Raw genomic sequence first — 14807 nt, forward strand, 5'->3', positions numbered from 1 at the left:
ACAATTTTCAGACAATTGTTTTTCCTAGAAACAAAAATTATTGCTGTGAAGTTTCATATGCATACTCAGTGAAAAGTGAAACTTAACTTTAGGGTCATTTTGTTTAAATGAAGTCTTGGTGAGAATCATATTCTGCAGTGCAAGTAGGCCCCTTATGTTACTCTCAGCATTTAATGTCTATTTCCTAACCTGTTACAAAGGTTTTTTTTTCGTTGTTGTTGTTGTTGTTGTTTTTTGTATTTTATGTAGAGTTGAGTTTTCTGACTTTCTTGACAGTATCTCAAAAATATTTTGGAGTGTTACGATAATGTAATCAACTTTGTGGATTAACTTTATTTTTTCATATTTTGAATTATGGGAAAAGTGATTGTATGTCCTAGATTTAAAAATAATTCCAATAGTAAATCATAATAAATAAAAGCTGTTTTCCTCCCCTCTTTATTTTCTTCCCCCCTTCTCCTTTTCTTTGCGTTTTGATACAGTATTTGACCTACTCTGCCACTCTTGTGCACAGAATATGTGATGGTGATAATTTATAGCTGACTATTTCCTCATTCTTGCCTTGCCGTTCGCACGAGACTCCTCTTGCTTGTGCACAATGTGTGTTGAGTTAGTCTGATCATTTGGAATGACTTGTTTAGGCAATATCTGACTTCATCTTTGCAGATATTTCCTATGTCTTCAGAATGTAAAAGCAAAGAAAAGTAGGTATTTTGGTTCCTAATAGATGAATGGTCACAAATAATCTTATTTAATGCATGGTATTTCATTAATAATATTTTATTTTCATTGTAAATGCTCATAAAGCCACACTAGAATTTTAATGTATAGGTGCACATATTCTCATCAACTGTGTTAAATAAATAGTAAACTTTGATTAAGTGGATTTTTTTAAAACATTACTTAGAAACTTTGATTAAGTGGATTTTTTTAGAACATTACTTAGAAAATAAAAGTAATCCAATGACTCAAAATAATTTCGTAATAGGGATTTGAGAACACCTTCTTAAGGTAGTGAGTGAGTCTGGCTGAGGACAAGGATACATTCATTTATCTCCTATACATTCTATATTTATATCTGTGATACTATATAGTGAAAATTTCTATATAAATTCCAAATCTTGGGAAGCTGCAAGATTCTGAATCATTAAAGAGAAACATTGTCATATTTTCTGCCTGTATTTACCATTTTATGATTAGATTTCTGATCTCTAAAAAATGATTTGAAGTTACACTAAGGAAACTTGCATAGCTTATACTATATTACTTATAAAAATGTACTTATTCTTCAAAGCCATGAAAAAAACTCCTCCCTTAGAGTTTCCAAAAACATTAGATATATTGTTTCCCCTTAACTGTAATAGGACTAGCTAAGGTTCCAACATGAATTTAAAACAGAGACACTTTTCTCAAGCTGCTTCTTTAAATTGTTAAAAATGTGTTTCCTATAAACCCAATTGGGGGTTGAAATTACATTGTATAGGTAGTGTGACATGGATAGCAAGCTCTGATTTCAGCTGAACGATTGAATAACAGTGTTTGGATGAAAAATTTGGAGGTGACATAGGAAATAGTCTAAACTTCTGACACTACTGATTATTGTTAATGATATTTACCAATATTTCAACTGTTTAACAAATTTTCAACTGATAGAATTGAATCAAGGGCCTCCCTGGAGGCACAGCACATTGAGCACAGAGCTGTGAAGCTGTCCCCAGCCTCTGCAGTGCAGGTTCGATTCCCGGCCGGTCAGGGAGATTCCCACATGGTGCAGCAGATCTCTCCTGTCTCAATCGCTGCTCCCCTTAGCAGTGTATTTCAGTAGATCTGCCTGTTCTGCTCCCTGCTCTGTCTATGGTGAATCCTCTGGCCTGTACCCAGCTCTTGTATAAATAAATAAATCTTTCGAAAAAAAGAATTGAATCAAGGTACTGTGATCTTAAAGCAAGAAATGAAAGTGTCAAGTTTGAAAATAAATGACATGCATAGGGAGATTACATTCAATTTCAATATTTCAGCTCAATGGAAGTGTTTGCTTTTTCCCTCTGAAGATACGTTTTGTTTTTGGTCTTTTGAACAAAAATAATTTTCTGTAATATGTATGAAGAAACAAAGCATAAGAGTATGCCTTTACTTTCACTTTCTTTGAAAAAGTTGATAATTTTATATTCATTATTTGATTCATGCTGTATTGCAAGAATAGTTCTTACATATGAAGAAAGAAAACCCCAAATGCTTAGCCAGAGCAACAGCCCTCCCAACAGATTCTGAAATATCCATGTGCCCAAAAGCACTGGCATTTTATGTCAAGTGAAATGTCTTTAGTGAAAACCTTCAACAAAATAGGTTTTCTCTATGACTGTCAATGTGCTTATCTATATACGGAGACTCCACTTCTTTCTAGAGTGATTATCACTCTCATTTATCATTTACTACATAGGATATTATTCTCCCAGGAATAATAGCAATTCATGGGATCTATAAGCATACATGTGTTGTGTAGCATGTCCTTCCTGAGTGGAATGAACCCCATTAATTGCACTCTGAAACCCTTTTACTATTCCCTCCTTACATTAGAAAGTGTTATTTACTTTTACTAAAAGCCACTGCATTTTAGTTGTCCTTGTACTTCAGGATAAGGAGAGTTTTCTTTTAGGTGTTGTATTTTCTGATAGTCTAAGTGGAATTTTAAAGCCAATATGTTGTTGTAGAGTACCATATACAACCGTGAGAGGTAGATGACAGTTTGAGAATTTTTAAATTGCAAATTTATCCTTAAAATGAAGATCCATATTTGTAAATGAATCAAATTCTTCCTGTGTCCAAATCATTTGCTGCTTTGGGCCTCAGAGAATTGATAAAGATACACATGGTTCCAATTTCTAACAAAAAACCTTGGGGAATGAACTGAAAATGGGAGGACTCTGCATCTTTGCTAATACAAAAATTTCACCAGTCTTACCTGATTCTGTAAGTACCCCAAAGAGATGATTGTAATACCAGCTTACGCAGAAGGTGCGTGGGTATGCGTGTGGAGAGATGGTCATAAAGGGAAAAGTGTGTATTTAGCTCTTCTGTCCATTTTTTGACTGGTTTCTTTGTTTTCTTTTCATTGAGTCATATGAGTTCTTTATAGATCTTGAAGATTAGCTGCCTGTCAGATGTATGATGACCAAATATTATCTCCCATATGGTAGGATATCTTTTAATTTCAATGATAATTTGTTTCTCTGTGCAGAAGCTTGTTCATTCTAGTCCCATTTGTTTGCTTTTGTTTCCTTGCCATTGAAGTCAAGCCCCCAAAGACATCCCTGAAGCCAATGTTGTGGAGTGTTTTGATTATGTTTTCTTCTATATATTTCATGGTTTTTGTCTTACATCCAAGTCTTTAATCCATTTTGAGTTAAATTTTTGTGTATCATGTGAAATAGTGTTCTAGTTTCATTCAATTGCCTGTGGCTGTCCAGTTTTCCCAGCACCAGTGTGTTGAAGAGATTTTCCTTTCTCCTTTGCATATACTTGGTACTCAGTTCTATTCCACTGGTCCGTGTGTCTAGTCTTATTCCAATACCATGCTGTTTTGTTTTCTGTAGCTTTTTATATAGTTTGTAGTCTGGATGTGTGATACCTCCATTGGAAGAATACATTCTTAATTACACAGTGAACTGAATAAATTGTATCATTATATTTCTTGGGACTTCTAATAATAGATAATCTGAGAATCCTTAATTTTAAGAAAGGAAACCCTCTGTGTATCCCTGTCTGCTTCCGTAATTTGAATTATTTTAAATATATCTTTTAAATCTTTCTACTTTCTTCAGTGTCTAAAATATATGAAAGTGAATCTTGATATTTTTCTTTGGCCTGACGATAGCCACCTATCACTTTGGGTATATAAAACTTTTCTGTGTGTTATTTCCCTGAGAGCTTTGACTAATTCAGGACATTTTTATTAGACATTTGTTAGGTACCTAACATGGCATTAGGTCTAGCAATACAAACATGGCTAGAAAGGGGCTTTTCAAACAATTCAGACAAATTACTGGTTTGTACAAACAATTTCATAACTATAAATACAAGTCTATTCCAGAAAGGAATAGAATAGACTACAATCAACCACTCTTAGTAAGGCTCAGTGTTGTTTTGTGAAACTTCCTATGTGTGAGAGAGAGGGAGAGGAAGGAATATTGGATTACTATGTTACATATATTCAAAAATCTCTGTATTGTAACAAGATTTCTACCTATGGGATACTCATATTCCAGAAATGAAATATATAAGCTATGACAAAATTACGATAGTGTAATGAGTATTATAATAGATGTCAAGAGAGGGTTTAGGAAAATTAGAAGATGATTAAGCTAAGTCTGCCAGAGAGAAGAGGAAACTTGCCTAGAACAGTGTTTTTGAGTCTTGCTAATATATTGGAGGGACTTTAAAACATGCGGATCTTTGGGTTCCACCCCACAGAGATTCAAATTGGATTAATTACACCATATCCTGTCTATGATTCTCTTGTTCAGTCAAGGTTAAGAACCTTTGTAACACCTCTTCAAATCTTTCAGAGAAAGTTGAAAGAATGTGTTAGGAGTTAGCTAGGAAAACAGAGTTAAAAGGTGATATTGGCAAAGGAAACAGTGTATCCAAAATCCTAGACAGTGATAGTTTGAGACTCTGAAAATACTCTCCGTGGTTGAAGTATGGTTATTACAAAAAAAAAAAAGAGATTGGAAATATCAGTTAGGGCTAAATTACGTAAAAAGACAGCAGGGGATAGTAGATAGTATAAGGACTGACTTGTAGGCAGGAAGACAACTTATTTTACCACTTGGTACCTAACCTCTAAGTCTCAATTGTGCTTTTCTATACAATGCAACTCAATACAACTATACAATGAGTATAGAATGTCACAGGATTTTGTGAGGATTAAATGATAGGATGTATGCAAAATGTCCATCAGAGGTGCAGTGTTGGACTAAAAGGGCTCAGTACATGTAACCTGTCTAACCCTCCTTGTTGCCTTCTGTCTTTAAGGATTTGGCCTTTTTCTATAGTTTTGGGAAGTCACAGCATAGTTTTAAGCAAGGAAATAGAATAACCAGACTTACGGTTTTGCGACATCACCCTGGTAGCTGTGAGGAGATTGAATTGGAAGCTTATGAGATCTGTCCAAGAGCAACAGAATGTTATTTCTGTACTATTCCAAGCAATAAATAATAATTAAGCTGGTGAGGTTGAATGCATGAGACAGAGGTATTGGAAGTAAAAATAAGCATTGTGTTATACTTTGTGAGAACAGAGCCGAGGGGAGAATGTGAAGTATAATTAAGAGTTACTGACTGTTTACCTTTTGCCATGACTGAGTGCCTTCACAGAGGTGCAGAAATCAAGAGGAGAAATAGCTGTGGGGAGAGGAGTGGTTGGTTTTGAGGTACCTGTGATTAATAGAGGTTAAAACACAACCACCTTTAAAGCAGTTCTGAATCCTATACTGTGAAAACACCAGCAAGGATGTAAAACAATGGTACGTCTATAACAAGAAATATACATTTAAAAATAAAAATGAATCCAAGGTAGCAATGGAGGATGAAATGATAATATGGTGGGAACAAACAGATGTCTTTGAAAAATGATGCCATCAATGGATATTTGATTATATCAAAAGTAAGCCCTGATCTACAGTAAGTAACAAAGCCAATTATAACAAAAAATAAAAATAAAAGGTGGAAGAAGATCAAGGTTGAAAATATAAAACTGAAAGTTATCAACATGGAAGCCATAAAAATACATGATTTTACACCCAATCTATGTCACTGTTACTTCAGTTTCCCCAGTCCATTCAGAAATATAACTAAAGTTACCAAGATGACACTTTCACTGGTACAGAACTGGCATCTTCTACATTATTCAAAGGTTATAGCTATTGTTAGCCTCAAGTGGTTATGCCATGGAAAAAGGCAAAGAACTAGCAAAGCTTTGGTCTAAAACTCACACTGTAGAAAAAGTAAAGGTACTGGGATAATGTGTCCAAGATCTTGAAAAGTTCTTTCCAAGAAGGAAAATTAGATTCTCCTCTCACCTAAAATTGGAAAATTTTATTTTCACTTTTGTTCTCATCTGGCTACTATAAAAAGGTCACACATTCCCAATAGTGTGAATCGCAGTCCTCAGGAACAGATTCAAGAGCCACATGCTTTTCGCCTTTATTCTGTTCCAGGTCTGGGTCCTGAAAATTCTGTAGGTCACAGAGTGACTCCAAAAAAGAAATAGTGAAAATAATTACTAAACTTTTAATTTTAGTGAAAGGATTCAGTGAGGACAAATGTTCAAGACTGCTCTTTATCTCCTTTAAAAAGGAAGAGTAACTGCAGAAAATAAGAACCATTAATATTTGTCCAGTGATGAAAACATAATCAATCACTTCACTGTAATACAATGAGTTTAGTCATTTGATCATAAGGATTATAACATTTTAACACATTACCATAATCTCTTTATATGTAGACATATTTATTTAATGTATTGAATATTTTAAACTTTGCTTTTCCGGATATTGCCGTTAACGTTAGTTATTATTTAGGATGATACAAGGGAGGCACTAAAGTAAATAACTTTGTAATTCAATGATTGAATTCTGTAATTATATATATATACACAACCCAAAAGAAAGACCAGATAGGTAATAAGACACTGTGCCTACTAAAAAGTCAATTTTGATAGCCCCTAATAACCATTGTCCTTTATTCCTCTCAGAGCTTTTGTGAGGATCTTATGAGGTAATAAATATAAAAGCACTTTGAAAAAGCTTTATTCTAGTGAAAGGTCCTTATTAATGGTATGAATTACCGTTAGACAAAAGTCAAACTGAAGATGTAAATCTAATGTCCTCTTTAAAATCAATGGGTTAAAGTTATATTAATTAATAGAGAATACCAATAACTGATTTTTTTCATTTTTATCATTGATACAGCATTTTTGCCTTCCTCTAGTATTAGTACTATCATTTCCATTTGCAGTTGAGGAGAGTTAACATTAGAGAGGTTATATAATTTACCTATCGCTACTTCCTTGAAAATCAACTAATTTGAGTTTTATCACAATAGATGATGAGGGAGAGAATTCAAAATAAAGTCTATTAAATGTTTAGCTATTGTGGGATGAATAAGCCATGTAGTTATCCAATTATTAGGATAGATAATAATGACTCACATTTGTTTTATATTACTATCTACCAGAGAGTATGCTAAGAGCTTTATTTGTGTGATCTAACATTGCCCTTTTTTATGCGTGGAAAAGCAAGCTTTGAGAGATAGGATGGTAACATCTAAGGTCACACACTATGTAGGAGTCAAAATTGGAACTTGTTTGACCTTCTGACCTTCACCTAATCCTGCTAGGTGAGCCATTCCTCTAAAGAGACTCCAGGTTTCAAGCAAAGACTCAAGATTACCAAAGGCAAGGTTCAGATCGTTCTCCTAATAGGAATTTGTTGATTAATAAAACCATTCCTGGGTCTCCCTGGTGGCGCAAGGGGTTAAGATGCAACACTGTGAAGCTACTCACAGCCACTGTGGCACAAGTTCAATCCCTGACCAGGGAGATACCCACAGGGCGCAGCAGACCTCTCCTGTCTCGCCCACTGCCCCCCTCAGCAGTGTATTTCAGTCAGTCTGCCTGTTCTGTTCCCCACTCTGTCTCCAGTGAATCCTCTCACCCCCCCCCCAAATCTCTGGCCTGTGCCCCAGTTCTTGTATGCATAAATAAATAAATCTTAAAAATAAAACCATTCCTACTTCCTAAACATCCATCTTTCTTTATATTTTTCAATCTCATTTCTATATCTACCTCTCAGCAGAAACACTTTTGGAAAACAACATAATTACTAAAGGCAAATGCTTCTACCAAGTCCTTATTTCCTAGAAATCTGTGCAGAATTTGTTGTTATTCCTGACTACAGCTTTCTGGAAAATTGATCACTTGGTGGGGAGCTGTATTCCATGAATTTTCTCCTACCTCACTGACTACCCATTTTTTCTATTTTCTTTACTTCAGGGCCTTTTCTGGGCTTTCTTTTCGGTTTTCTTAATCTCATTCTCTTCATTCAGGAGTCAATCAATAGTTACTAAGTGTCAGTTTTATGCTAGGTACCAGACTAGAAGCAGTCTTGTGTTTGTTATAGCACGATACTGTCTTCTGTCCTGCTGTTTATCGCGCCACCATCTTTTCAGTCAGAGAGATTTCAAATGCGATTATCATTTCTACATTTCCTTCTCACTTGCCTCATTTTCTGGACATTTTAAAATCTACTGATTTTACCTCCTAATCCTTTGCACCCATTCCTTTCTCTCCAGGCCCCTTACCACTACTCTAATCCATGCTCTTAGCACCTTTCATCTGCCTCTGCTCCTTCCTGCCCAGAGCTTTGTTCCAGTCCAGCCTGCAGATTGCCATTTCAAGCTAACCTTCCTAAAGCATAGTTTAGAACATTAATTCCATGACAGCAGGGGTGTTATCTACTTTATAACTTGTATAATCTCATTATCCCAAACAGTGCTTGACATATGATAGGTGCTCAATAAATATTTGTCAAATGAATGAATATATGGGGCATCACTGGTGGCGCAAGGGGTTAAGCACAGCACTGTGAAGCTCTCCACAGCCTCTGCAGCACAAGTTCAATCCCCGGCTGGCCAGGGAGTGACCCACATGGCGCAGCAGACCTCTCCTGACTCACCCGCTGCTCCCCTCAGCAGTGTGTTTCAGCCAATCTGCCTGTTCTGTTCCCCACTCTGTCTCTGGTGAATCCTCTCACCCCAGCACCTCTGGCCTATACCCCATCTCTTGTATATATAAATAGATAAATCTTTTAAAAATAACTAAATATATGATTCCCATGTTCAGACACCTGTTATGGTTTCACAAAGCCTTCAGGATATTTTAGAAACTCCTTCTTCTGGCCCTCGAGGATTGTGCCTCCATCTCAATTTCCAACCGTTTTTCTTATTTTTCTTCTCTCTGCACCCTCAACTCCTACTATAATGTACAGTTAGCCTACTTTTATGTCTTTTGATGACTTTTTTTCTGTTCTTGGGGTTCCTTTTTCTCTTCTCAGTTTACCCAGATGCTCCCTACCATATTCAAATTCTCCCTTGATCCCTATTTTCCCCAAGCTGGAAAATATTTTGTTTCTCTGTGGATTCCCATATCATTTAAATGACTCTGTGTTCTCTCTATTGTACTAGAGAGAGTGGAGAGAATACTGTTGAATACTGTGGCCTGTGAAGCCTGACTGCCTAGGTTTAAATCATCATTCTGATATTTATTGACCATGGACACATTTTTTAATTGCTCTCAGTTTAAATAGTAATAAATCAGGTGTAATGATAACATCTACCTCATCAAATTCTTATGAGGCTGATTGGACTTAATATATGTGAAGTACATGAAACTGCTTTTGACGCAAAATATGTAACCAATAAACATACTTAGTATCCTGTTGTTCCTATTACCAGGTATATATAATGTAATCATATATTTTATTTATAAATAGTTTTGTATCCCATATCATCAATATAGTCCCCTTAAAGGCACAGTCCTCATTTGATTTAGGTGAGAAGCTACCTATTAAGAAATGAATGAATTTGTGAGACTAGGCCCAAAATACTGGCTACCGTGAGTGTTAGAACTTTGATTTCAAGAAAAAAAAAAAGTTGTATCTTTTCTCACTAAGAAAAAAGTAAATAATCCTCAGTTGATTGTAGTTTTTAAATGTCAATATTGACTCATGTTCGTAAAGCTCTTTAAAGTCTTTCAGTACAAACAAACCTTAATACCTCTATTCTGGAGAATAAATATACTACACTGAAAATTAAAAAGAGATATTTTGTCTTTCATAATGACTTCCTTGGGGGAAATAAATTGACTTGCTACCCTTCTCTTTCATCCAGACACCAGATACGGAGATACTCTGAGTTACACTTCAGTAAAAGTAGTTTATTTCTCCCAGTCTGGCCAACATTGGAAGTCACATTAGTGACTTATGGATATGTTAATAAAATTGTTTTAAATGCCTCCTATGAGGCAGAGGCACTGTGACAGTGAGCAGACTAGTGCTTTCCACTCATTTTCCTCAGCCTCCATCAGAACCTGCACAAGATTTAAGTAATTTCAGGCCGCCTTTTCCTACAAGAATAGAAAAGGTCAGGAAAAAACTGACCACAAAAAAGGTCAAAGAATTTCACATCACTTTTTCCTCTTCCTTTCCTCCAACGTCAAAGGTGTTTTTTTTTTTTTAATTAATTTATTTATACAAGCACTGGGTACAGTCAGAAGTGCGGGTGGGTGAGAGAATTCACCAGAGCGGGGAGTAGAACAGGCAGACTGATGAAATACACTTCTGAGGGGAGCAGCGGGCGGCAGGAGAGGTCTGCGCGCCATGTAGGACCCTCGACGGCAGCCGGGGATCAAACTGGCAGTGCAGAGGCTGCGGGCAGCTTGGCAGCCCAGAGCTCAACCACTGCGCCACCGGGGAGGCCCTCCAACCTCAAAGGTTTTCAGGAGCATTTAGTCTTCAGAAACAGGCTTCCTATACAAAGAATATCCCCCAATTCCTGTTGGAAATTTTTGTAATGCTCATTGGGAATATCAAATAAAAGAATGTTTAGTTTTCTATTTACAGATTATTTTTAAAATGAACTTCATTTGTTGTCTCTCTTGTTCCTTTCATAATTCTGATAATAAAACACTTCAGGTATTAGTCAAAGATTAATGGTATTCAAAGTAACTTAGGTTATCAGCATGTGATTTTCATTCCACATGAGGTCCATTTAGGTTTACATGGTTTTCTAAATTACATTAAAATAAAATGTCAAAAAGTTCACATTTTTTTCCATTTTTAACAGCATCAATCTTTAAAGAAAGGTTATTGAACAAAGGTGTATGCATAAATCAGCTATTCCCTGTAGAGGTAAAAGAAGCCATTACACCTGGTTATGAAAGAGAGTTTCATGAATGCAAGAGAAATAAATCATTCCCCACTGGAAATCATATTAGTCTAGATGGAAGAATGTCTATTTCCTGATAGTGAGAAAGCAACAAATTACTTTTGTTTGCTTCTGCATCTGAGGTTGTCCTTGAGAAGTTGACTATCCAGTAACATTATTCTTATCATTATGTATAATCTGAGTTATTATAATGTAATCCTTAAATTCTCTAAAGATTCCCCTTTTACCTCTTTAATTTCTATTCCCCTCCAATACTGTTTAAAACATATTCCTTGGGAGTTATGGGAAAAGTGATTCTCTGCAGAAAGCAGCATTTCACCTGCTCTCGGGAGCCAACCACATTTCACCTCAATGCTTTACTCTCAATTCAACAATTCAATATTGGATTCAATTCAAGGCTGTGGCCCCAAATAGAATGAGACCTGGATATTTATGAACTGCTTGACCAGGCATTCTTCCCAGTGATTTACTCCATAAATCCTATTTTTAGTTTTAACAGTAGTTTCACAAATGGCTAGAAAACTGTTGTACATTGCAATTTTAGAAACTAAAATGAGTATAGATAACATTTTTACCTGCTCTGGGAAAGTGTTGTCATTTTCTGTTTTGGAGTTGAAAATAGTTATCATTATTTGGATGCAACCATTGAATTGATTAGACAACTCTAAATTCATTTCCTATTCATGACCTAAAAGAAATTTATATTTTCATGTAATGTATACACATAGAAGAAAAATGTACTTTTTGAGTGGATTTCTGAATGTGACTTTTAAAGACAGTTATTGGAAAGTGGGCTCTGCCACTGAGCTGTAAAGAAGTTTAAGTCCTCACATTAATAAGAGCCATCCTTGGCCCCCAAATAGGACTTGATTGGGGGGGGTGGATCTTGATAGAAGAGGACAGGGCAATCTAGCCAAAGAGTAAGAGATATAATTAATCTGAGTACAGAGTTCCTGGATCCTCCACTGCCCTTGTGGGAAGGATCAGGGTAGGTATTGAGATGAACTTTTACTACTGTAGCAAGCCAGCCCAAAACCTGATGGCTTAACACAGTAGCAGCTACTTGTTTTGCACATGAATCTACAATCAGGGCAAGGCTCTGAGGGACCTTTTGTCTCTGTTCTTGGTAATATCACCTGGGTGCATCCTCCCTCTCCAGGACTCTGATCCACTTCCTAGAGGGCCCACTCACATTAGTGCCTGGCAAATAGGTGCTGGTGTTCAGTTCTTCTTCACATGGGCCTCTCCATGGAGCAGTTTGAGCTTTTTGCAGTATAGTTGCTCGATGTGAGGAACAACCATCCTAAGGAACAAGCTGAAGCTGCTAGCTTGCTAAGAGCTGCACCAAGAGACTGGCAAAATTTTGCTCCTGCCATATTCTAATGCAGATTTCAAGGGAATAGAACAAATACTCCACCTTTCCATGGGGGATGTCAAAAAGGTTTGGGCTATGTTGTAAAACTGCCACAGAAACTTCTTGTAGAAGACATTAAGCTGAGCATTAAACAGCAAGAGGCTTTATCCATTTCAAGAGAAGAGGCTCTCTTTGCCCAGAATAGCCTTTCTCTTCCAATACGCCCAGCGAACTCCTACTGACACTTCAAGCCTTGTTCAAACCTTCCTTCTCCCAAAAACCTTTTCTGGCCTTTTCCCCAAGTGAAAACTTGGATAATGTACAGTATACTGTTTTTTTTTTTAATTTTAACTTTTTTCCATAACAGAACATAAGTAACTTTGCTTCATACTTAAAAGCTTTAAAATACTCATGACAGCAACTACATAAGATAAAAATAAATCTGAACCACAATCAAGTGTCTCTCAAAGAGCAATATAGATACTTGACTTTTTACTTCTCCATTTGCTTTGCATTGGCTACTATTTGTCTCAAGATATTTAAGTAGCATCCATCTCATCTATATTGGTGTACCAATTAATTTTTAGAATACACCTGTTAATAACCCGATTTGCATAGCCCTACAATGCAGATAACCTGGGCATGAGATAGCCTTAAGGAAGTCTTAGTAGCCCACCTCTCTCCTATCATTCTCCTAATGTCTCCTTCCTTACCCTCCCCCGCTCCTCTCTGCCTCTCTTTTCTCATTTCTTTTTCTTTTCAAGTGACTTTCAGCTACACAGAAAATGCATTTCACATCTCTGTGCCTCCCTCCAGGCTCTATCTATTTCACTCACCCAGGATTGCCCTTTCTGAATGCTTTCTCTCATTTAGCACTATCTGTTTAAGTTGGACAAAATGATAGAGCCTCATTTCTTCAAGGGGCAGAACATTGTCTTGAGCTAGCAATTAAAATGATTCAGCAGTTCAAAACATAACCCAATATGCATGAATCTTGACATTATGCTAAATGAGTAAGCCAGAATCAAAAGGATATATACTATTTAATTCCACTTATACAAGGTACCTAGACTAGGTCAAATCAATAGAGCAGAAAGTTAAATAGTAGTTACCAGGAGCTGGGAACTTATTGTTAAGTGGGTACCTGAATTTCAGTTTGGTAGCAGAGATTGCAAAGTACCTTATTTTACAGGTCAAGAGATCGGGATTTTGATCTTGACCTCTGATCTATTTGACCTTGGGGAAATCAGTGACATAAGGGCCAGGAGTTCCTCTGGCTTATCTTCTGGAAAAAGACGGAGCTAGATGAAACAAGTATTTTCCTGAGATCATGTCCAACCTGCACCATCTTTTCTTGGAAGGTTTGTTTAAAATGTACTATATATAGGAAACTGCCTTACTAGGGATGGGCCAGGGAATCTGCATATTTAAAGAGCCCCCAGGTAATTCTTGTTCCCAGTTAAACTTGAGAACCCCTGGGCCAGATGCTTGCTTAAGGCCATTTCAGCTTGGAAATTTGACAAATTTTGATTGTGCAACACACATTTTCTGTGCTTATACAGGAGAAAGAAGTGAAGAAAATACTAGACTTTCTGCTTATGTTGGAGAAATTTTCATCTGAGTACATCATTGCCAATGTCTAGTCAATCAGGAATGGTATTGTTTATTCCTCCCACTGTTAGGAGAGGCCTGGAGAAAAAAGATAAGCCAGATGGTACCGAGGAAGATTTACATTACCATTTTCTTTCTTTTCCCTTTTTCATATGATATATAAAACCATCCGTGCCTCCATCTGAACCATGGTCATTAATTTAATATTATGATCTAATGGCTCATGACCTTAAATTATAATTTAGCCTAAAATGACCAGATTACAATGTCAAAATGAAACTTTCTTTTCTTGAGTTGATTCTTATCCCCTAACCAATTGTAGTATTGGCTTAAATTGTCATATCTATGCTCAACCTTGATTTAGGGGATCTTTTCTCTTTCATAGAAATGCATTTTATTAAATTGTTTCTAGGTTATAATCAAATTTTCAAAGGAAAACTTAAAGGAGAAAATTTTGCTCTGTTATGGGTTCGTGTGTGTGTGTGTTTATGTGTGTGTATTCTGTCTGGAACTATATGTATAAGATAAAAAATGAAGGATAGTGGTTCATACACACTTGATGGATGGTGAATGGGTTACTTATGGCTCCTTAGAAAGGTTTGACACCTTCCTCTATGTTTTACTAATGAATTAATAAGGCCCTAACCATGAGTGTGTCTTGAAAATTTTTGCATCTCTAACTTTGTGTCCCTTTTTATTTTGTATATTGGCTCAAGAAATAAAATTTGTCATCCTTGGTGATTTCAAGCAAGGAAGATTTTATTCTGAACAGGTCTTTCCTGTTGTTTTGCTTGTTTGGACTTTTTTCCCCTTGAATCTCAATATTTCTTTGCATATAA

General features: G+C 36.2%; 1 protein-coding gene across 1 annotated transcript in view; it reads left to right on the forward strand.

Moving 5' to 3' along the window:
* DMD (dystrophin) overlaps positions 1-14807 on the forward strand; it is a 1988221-nt gene that overhangs the window by 1509072 nt on the left and 464342 nt on the right.

Source organism: Talpa occidentalis, unplaced genomic scaffold (assembly GCF_014898055.3).
Source record: "Talpa occidentalis isolate TD23 unplaced genomic scaffold, MPIMG_talOcc4v2.1 talOcc4.15, whole genome shotgun sequence".
In the NCBI taxonomy this organism is placed as follows: Eukaryota; Metazoa; Chordata; class Mammalia; order Eulipotyphla; family Talpidae; genus Talpa; species Talpa occidentalis.